Raw genomic sequence first — 8,944 nt, forward strand, 5'->3', positions numbered from 1 at the left:
TGTCGGTTGAGGCGACTCTCTCCATACTGACAGAAGTTTGAAAGCCGTCCTGAGCACCACCACTGCTGGGGACAGAATTGGGGACACTTTTATCCAGAGACAGTCTCCCGAAATCAGGGTCTGTCCCCAGAAACTAGTCACTTTCTGATGCCACCTACACTTTAATGCAACAGCAAGTCACATACAAAATTGGGCTTTAATGTGCCGGTCACTTTCTTTTAAATGAAAGTGACTGAACACTTAAACAGGAATACATAACTGTCCAAAATGACCCCATAATACTGCAAATAAAGCAAAATTTGGGATGGGATTCCTCTTAAATTGATTTTACACTAGAACTGTCTAAATGGCAGATCAGGAGATAACTAAACTGCTGACTGGGTGCTGATATATGTCCTACCTGGAGGCTAGAAGGTAAATATTTTCTAGTAAATACATGTGGTATCAGGTATGTGTTCCTAAGATAGATGTGACTTCTAAATTAAACTTTAATTAAAACTTCTGTTTACTCAACTTGTTTGTCTTTTATTATATAAGCCAACCCCGTTTTTTGTAGAGTAGACCTCCACTAAAGTCTTCCAGCCGTCTACATTCTCAGCACCAACTGAACCACCCGGTAAGTATATACTGGAATATCGTTGTTATATAATTATTATTATTATAATTATTATTATTATTATTATTATTATTATTAATATTATTATTGTTATTAATTATTATAATTATGATAAGGAATAAAAACCTTATTATTCAGATTTTAGATAAAATTTAATAATCTCCTCTGTTTCATTTGGATTTTAAATGATGGAAAGGTTAGCTGAACTCTTGAAGGCTCTCTGGGATGGATTTAGCTTAACTGTTAAAGTTCTGACAGCGCTGAATCAAATAGCTTTTCAGTAGAAAAATGTCATATACTTGCTAAATCATATTAGTTTGATCCCCATGTAATGTTCTTGCACATTCAGTATATTCTCTGCCCTTTGAAAAATTCTGTAAAAAAAAAGTCTTCTGGAAACAAAAAGCACTGCGGGAGAGATGTACTAAATCTGGAGCGCAGAGAATCTGGCTCAGCTGTGCATAGTAACCAATCAGCTACTAAGATTATCTGGGCTCCAGTTTTAGTAAATCTCCCCCAATGTCTCTTCTTTCCCTGGTTAGCTTGAGTTTTGGTCCCTAAAGTTTCTTCATAGTTTGGACTTAACCCTTTGGTGGTTCAGTGGATATGCAGATGGCTAAAGGATAGATCCCAGAGGGTTCACTCAGAACAGAGACCAGTCACTAGTGGGGTACCACAAGGCTCTGTACTGGGTCCTGTTCGATTTAACCTATATGTAAGTGATAAAATTAAAGGTTTGTTTGGCATTGCTGGAAAATTGGTCAAAGCAGTGGAGACTGCAGTTCAATATTTCTAAATGTAAAATAATGCACCTAGGGGAAAAGAATCCCCTTAGAGTGTACAATATTGGGGGTACAGTGTTGGCCAGCACTACAGAAGAAAAAGATTTGGGGGTGCTTATTTCAGATGATTGTAAAATGAGAAAACAACGTGACCAGGCAAGGGAAAGGTAAATAGAATTCTAGGATCCATCACTAGAGGGATCACCAGCATTAGGAAGGAGATTCTGTTTTCCCTAATGGGACCTCATTTAGAATACTGTGCCCAGTTCTGGAGACCTCACTTACAAAAAGATATTGATAAGATAGAACGAGTTCAGAGACAGGTAACACAAATTATGAAAGGTTTGGGGGATAAAACATATCGAGAGCGACTTCAGGAACTTAATATTTACAGTTTGGAGGAAAGAAGGCAAAGGGGAGACATGATTGAAACTTTTAAATACATCAAGGGAGTGAATAAGGTTCAGGAAGGTGTTTTTTTCAATATAAAAGACAGGTTCCTCAGGATTGGGATCTTAACGCACCATAAGCAGTGATTAAAAGTTTTTGGACTTTTCCTGTCCCTCCAACAGTTAAATCGGGCCATTCCAGTTTCTGTTCTCTGCTGCTCTTCTCACCATGTGTTTGGTTTTCGTTGACTTTTGTATTGTCTATTCTCATATTTTTTGTATCAATAAATCTATATTTTTACAAGTTTAATCACTGCTTATGGTCCGTTAAAATCCCAATCCTGCCACTGTCTTTCACTCTAAGTCTCAGGGATTTGGACCGTACCAAGTCAGTTGGCAAAAAAGTTTCTAAAGCCTCGTAGGAACTCGACGGGCGAAACACATCGTTTTGCTCGTCGAGTTCCTTGTGAGGCTGTCGAGGAACTCGGCGAGCTAATTTTTTCCATTCCCGTCGAGGAAAAAGAGAACATGCTCTCTTTTTGGCTCGACGAGTTCCTCGACAGTTTCCTCGTCGAAAAATGTACACACGACCGGTTTCCTCGGCCAAAAAAAGTTTCTTGCTGGTTTTTGCCGAGAAACTCTGTCGTGTGTACGAGGCCTAACTGTCTTTTCAATATGAAATTAAAATCAAGAACACGGAGACATGACCTCAAACTAACTGGAGGAAAGTTCAAAACTAATCTTAGAAAGTATTATTTTAGTGAAAGGGTGATTGATGATTGGAATAAACTACTAACAGAGGTAGTGAGACAGTCAACAGTAAACAGCTTCAAACATGATTGGGAGAAACATAAATCTATAGTCAGGTTAATGGGAAAAATAAATAAATGGGCAGACTCACTAGACTAGGTTTTTTTCTGCTGTCACTTTTCTATGTTTCTATGTAGTTGGGTGCCATAATAAGTCAAACCAAAAGAGGATACATCACCTAATAAGGCTGCTATTAGTCTTTATTGATCATGGGACATATATAGTGTCCATATATAAACAACCAGTGAACAAAAAACGTAAAAATGAGCACATCTTTCCCCTAGACCCGTCTTACCAACCCCCCCCCCCCCCCCAGCTCAATCCCCTACCCTATTATATAGGTCCCATGATCATTAAAGACTAATGGTAGCATTAGTAGGTGCTGTATCCTCTTGTGGTTTGTCTTTCATGTTGTATTTTTGGATGCACCTCCTCTACATTTTAGGGTTTAGGCCCCATAGCAATCTTTTGTGGGTTTCTGTAGGGCCGTAATAAGTACCTGTTTGTAGGCTGATCGGTGGTCCTTTGTTTAACTTAATTTTTGGTGCTACTTAAACTTTGAAGAAATATCTTTTTAAGTGTCTAAAGTTAAAAGGTAGTTCTTAACTTAAGAATCAAAAATGTGTTTAACAGTAAATTTTACTGAGTAAGTAAAGAAAACAAAAAATAATAGCTAATAAACATAAAGGTATAGTAGTAACAAAAAATCTTTGCTTAAGTCTGGTGTGGCTTTTAAGGGGAACTCCACGCCAATTGTTTTTTTAAATTATTGGCGTGGGGGTCGTCCCCCCCCCCCAAAATCCATAGCGAATCCTTATCTGAGCATGCAACCTGGAGGACAGGATGGGGGGAGACGAGCGAGCGCCCCCTCCCCTTCCTCCTGAACCATACCAGGCCACATGCCCTCAACATGATGGTTTAGAACAAATGAACATTTGACCTTTTATCGTATTGGAAAAATCATTTTATGCGTTCCTGACAGGGTGCCTCGTATTATTTTTAGCTGTATTTTAAATTTTCTCTTTTTCTTTCAATGAATACAAATTATCCACAGAGCCCAAAGATGTTCACCTTGAAGAAATCCCTGTTACTCCTTTTCTTCCTTGGGACCATCAACTTATCTCTCTGTGAGGAAGAGTAAGTATGAATAAGAGTTTTAAATAAAAGTATAAACTTTTAAAGCTTAAAATGGCTTCACATGCCCACAAGCAAAATGAGAACGTCAGAGAACAATTTTTAAATGGTGCTTTCTACAAAAACTCGGGAGATCGGCGGCAGATTGTTATACAGTAAGCGAACATAGATATACAGTATGATTGCCTAATGAAAGATATTCATTTTAAAAATTTCTCTATGTAGTTGGAACTTGGCTTTAAATGTTTCATGCAGTCTACACTTAGAGGTGCTTGTTTTCTCTTTTTCTTTCTATTAAAAGTATCTAAACATTGCACCTATCTAGGAAGGTGCTACACATGCAATAATTCAGATGGAGACGAACCACCCTAGAAGTGTACAAGGGGAGAGTGGAGTTGCCAATGTGAGAAATGTATTTAGGATGTCCCGAGAGATGGCCGATATCATTGAAGGGACAGGGTGGGGGAAGGGTAAGGGTATAGCAGAAAGGGTATGGGAGGAAGGGAAAAAGGGAAGGAGGGGGAGGGGATAGGGAATGGCAAGAGTGAGAACAGGGCAAGTGGATTCCAAGGGCATACCACCATTCAGAGACCCAAAAGGTCCAGCTTAAATCCCACTGGATGATAACATGAGACCCAGGGATATGACAAATATGTGTACATTGTATCAGTCAAAAGTAATTTGAATTGGATCTTGGAAAGACTTGGAGTTTGAGGTTTAAAGCGGTATTAAACCCAAAAGTAAACATTTATTACATTGCAGCTTACCAAATCTTAGATGTGATGGCTGAATTTGTTTCCTTTTTTAGACTTTATTTTATTTTCACCTGGTGATTTGGCCAGTAAGTCCGTCCGTTGTCTTTCAACAGAACAAGCAGTCCGAATGTCCATGTAGAAGGTTAAAACAAACCCTTTAACACTGACAGGGGTGCTTACAGTTACAACGATCAGTTTTTTTTTATGTAAAACCTTTATCCCAAAAGTAAAAAAGGTGTTGCTGTAACTGCTTTTACTTCAATTTGTTAAGTGTATCTAAATCTGCTAGTACATCTAACACCCCCCCCCCCAGACTGAAAATACTGCTGTCCAAAGGTGTCTCTGTTGCTCCTTCATCCAGAGTGCAGGCTCTTTAATACAGGAGGTGAGTTACTGGCCAAATCACAAAACAGAGGGAATAAAGCCTAAAAAAAAAAAACGTTGCGGATGAAAACGGGACATACGTTGGTCCCTATGTGATTACGGGTGTCCGCGGATGACCATCCGTGGACACCCGTAATCGTACGCCTCCGCAAAGATCCGCATTTGCGGACGGAAGAAAATCCTATTTTTCTTCCGTCTGCCGGATCGGATCGGATGAACACGGACATACGGTCCGTGTTCATCCGATCCCCCATAGGGGAGAGCGGAGGAAAGACAGGGCGGTCCCTGCACAGTGTGCGGGGACCGCCCTGTCAGCTGCCACCTCAGCGGGGATTTTACGGAGGATCCCCGCTGAGCTTTTGCGAACACACGGAGCGGATCATTACTGATCCGCCCGTGTGAAAGGGCCCTAATATATTACATTTTGGCCATACATTGGAAGAATGTCTTTATAAGATTTTCATTTTTAGAAGGTCGGTTAAAATTTCTAATGGTTAGTGGGGTTATATCGATGATTGTTTTTGACCGTAACAATGAGAAAATCTGAATTAACAGAATGGAAAATTTTGTTTGAGTGAAATTCTAAGGCCTCGTACACACGACCAAACATGTATGCTGAAACTGGTCCGCGGGCCAGTTTCAGCAGACATGTTTGGTCGTGTGTGGGCGCGAGCGGGCCGAATTCCAGCAAACATTTGCCCGCCGGGCCTTTTCCCAGCGGACAAATATTCCTGGACTTGTTTTAAAACAGTCCGCTGGAATCCTGCCCGCTCGGACATGTACGGTCGTCAGTACAGACCTACCGTACATGTCCAGGCGCCCGCCGTCCCTCGCATGCGTCGAATGACTTCGACGCATGCGTGGAAGCCTTTAAATGGCAGGCCCGCCCACGTCTCCGCGTCATCGCCGCGTCATCGTCGCGGCGACAACGCGGACACGCCCCGCGTATTGTTTACGCGCGGACTTCTGTACGATGGTGTGTACAACCATCGTACAGAAGCCCTCTGGCAGACATGTACGGTGAAAACGGTCCGACAGACCGCTTTCACCGTACATGTTTGTTCGTGAGTACCTGGCCTAACAGTAAATGTGATTTTGGTTTGGGAAAATTTGCACATATTATAATGCTCATGTTCCAAGGTACAAAAGGAACTTTTTAAAACATCTGGGATTCCATCCAAGTAGCGGGTCTGGATTAGGGCATTAGTACAATATTAGTTGGCTCAACGATGGCAAGATCTAGGGCCAGATCCACGTACAGGCGCCTATCTTTCAGAAACGCTACGCCGCCGTAACTTAGAAAGGCGAGTACTGTATTCACAAGGAATTTGCGCCTTTAGTTACGGCGGCGTAGCGTATATCGGGCGGCGTAAGCCCGCCTAATTAAAAGAGGCTGGTTGGGGGCGTGTTCTATGCTAACTAATCGTGACCCCACGTTTTTGACGTTTCTTACGAACGGCACATGCGCCGTCCTTGAAATAATCCCAGTGCGCATGCTCCAAATAATGCCGCAAATCGTCAATGCTTTAGATGTGAACGTAACTTACGCACAGCCCTATTCGCGAACGACTTACGCAAATGACGTAAAAAATTAGACGCTGGCCTGACGTCCATACTTAACATTGCGTACGCCTCATATAGCAGGGGTAACTTTACGCCTTAAAAAAATGCGCCGGGCGTACGTACCTTTGAGAATCGGCGTATCTAGCTAATTTGCATACTCTACGTGGAAATCAACGGAAGCGCCACCTAGCGGCCAGCGTAAATATGCACCTAAGATCCGACGGCGTACTAAGACGTACGTCAGTCGGATCTAGCCCACATTCAGGCGTATCTTGTTTTGTGAATACAAAACAAAGATACGCCGGCACATCGTAGAACTTACGCGGCGTATCAATAGATACGCCGCCGTAAGTTCTTCGTGGATCTGGGCCCTAATGTTCTGGTGAATGGTTTTTCAGAATTTCCATACAAATGAAATCCTCCTGGTGTATGGGGAGCTTTAGCTGTGTCCACTTACTGATGGGAAAGCTCCGTACCGTAGAATGAAACACATCAGAATCTTCCAGCTGGTTATTCAATAAGAGATTCAAGTTTGTGGAATCCCGCTGTGCCGTATTCCTTTACCATGTTACTGTGGTCATAGAATAGTGGTCAACGTGGCCTAAAAATACACATTTGTGGTCCCAGTGAAATACAGATTTTGTGTAATAATCATGTTGTTTTATTTACTGATAACTGTGTCTTCTCCCAGGAGAGATGCCGATGAAGAAGAGAGAAGAGATGATCCCGAAGAAAGACATGTTGAAGTGGAAAAACGATTTATAGGAGCTCTTGTAAATGCACTCACTCGTGTTTTGGGAAAATAACCAAAAAATTGTAAAACTTTGGAAATGGAATTGGAAATCATCTGATGTGGAATATTATTTAGCTAAATGCACATCAGATGTCTTATAAAAAATAAAGATATAACATGCATTGTGTTTTCTTCTTTTTTATTATTATTATTTATATGATGAACCTACATTACTTGGGGGAAATATTGTCCTTAGCGCACTTTTCAGGGAACGTAATCATTTATGGACATTCAGTTGGGTTCAGCAGCCCCACTGATCCGGATAGATCCTCCACTTTATCCAATCAAGATAAAAGCATTCAGAATGGATCAGTCCACACAGGGGGCCAGATTCAGAAAGGGGATACGCCGTCGTATCTCTAAAGTGTGCGTGGTCGTAACTATGCGACTGATTCAGAGAATCAGTTACGCATAGATTTCCTTAAGATCCGACCGGCGTAACCGGCGTATCTTAGGCTGCATATTTATGCTGGCTGCTAGGTGGCGCTTCCGTATAGTTATGCAATGAATATGCTAATTAGGTAGATACGCCGATTCAGAAACGTACGTCCGGCCGGCGCATTTTTTTACGTCGTTTACGTTAGGCTTTTTTCGGCGTAAAGTTACCCCTGCTATATGAGGCGTAGCCAATCGTAAGTATGGACGTCATTCCTGCGTCGAGTTTTAAAAAGGTTACGTCGTTCGCGAATAGGGCTGTACGTAAGCTACGTTTACGTCTAAAGCAATGACGACTTGCGGCGTAATTTCGAGCATGCGCACTGGGATTTTTTCGTAAAATACGTCAAATACGTGGGGTCACAGTGAATTTATATAAAACACGCCCACATCATCCCCATTTGAATTAGGCGGGCTTACGCTGACACACATACGTTACGCCGCCGTAACTAAGGGCGCAAGTTCTTGCGCCCTAAGTTACGGCGGCGTAATGTATCAGAGATACGTTACGCCGCGCCGACAGATACTCCAATGTATCTGAATCCGGCCCTTACTCTTTATACTTTCACTTTCTTTCTACTAATATTCATAAAACCTTTCAATCCATCAATCCGCCATCAGTAATGCGCCCTGGAATTCATTGCAGCAATAACGACATTGCTATTCCTGTATAAGATTAGATGTATAGGAGTAAACGGTTTCTCTATTTTCAGGGTGCTATCATCCACTGTTTATTAAATATAGAAGCGCACTGTGTATAAAGCTTTCATTGTACGAATGTGACAACATTTTCCCATACTTACTTGTGTACATACAGTTACCAACATGTTGGCAAGTGCAGGTAACCTGCCCACCACTAGATGGCTCTGTTCCCATTATAGTATGGTAAGGGAAAGTTGTAATTGGGTGTTGGCTCCCTTTTAGGAAAGACCCTCCTCTAGTGATGTAATAATTGTAGTGAGCACCCATATAATGTCAGTGCTGAAGGGCCCCAACGATAGATGGGAAATGGACATGAGATACCCCAGTACTATTAAAGTTGTAGTCCCTGCAGAGCTGAACTAAAGGGCCCTTTTCAGGGCTGAAGTCCCAGGTGAGGTGGTAAAGAACATGGGAGGAATAGCTGTAGCTGCCTGTCTTCCTTGACTTTCTCCTGGGGGTCCTGAAGAGAGGTGCTTAAGGCCTTGGAGATCTAGACAGGGTCCTCTTAAAATAATACTGATGGAGGCCAGGCAATGAGTGTGTAATCTGGGAGTGTGATCGGATGGGCAGAGCTATAGAAG

At 42.0% G+C, this 8,944-nt stretch overlaps 1 long non-coding RNA gene across 1 annotated transcript; it reads left to right on the forward strand.

Annotated features, from left to right (window-relative positions):
• The first annotated feature begins 504 nt into the window (after positions 1–504).
• On the forward strand, positions 505–7,348 carry LOC120909953. Its single transcript, XR_005741378.1, has 3 exons — positions 505–616; positions 3,652–3,734; positions 7,125–7,348. It is a non-coding gene; the product is annotated as an uncharacterized LOC120909953 (long non-coding RNA).
• The last annotated feature ends 1,596 nt before the right edge of the window (positions 7,349–8,944 follow it).

This window comes from Rana temporaria, chromosome 8 (genome assembly GCF_905171775.1).
Source record: "Rana temporaria chromosome 8, aRanTem1.1, whole genome shotgun sequence".
In the NCBI taxonomy this organism is placed as follows: domain Eukaryota; kingdom Metazoa; phylum Chordata; class Amphibia; order Anura; family Ranidae; genus Rana; species Rana temporaria.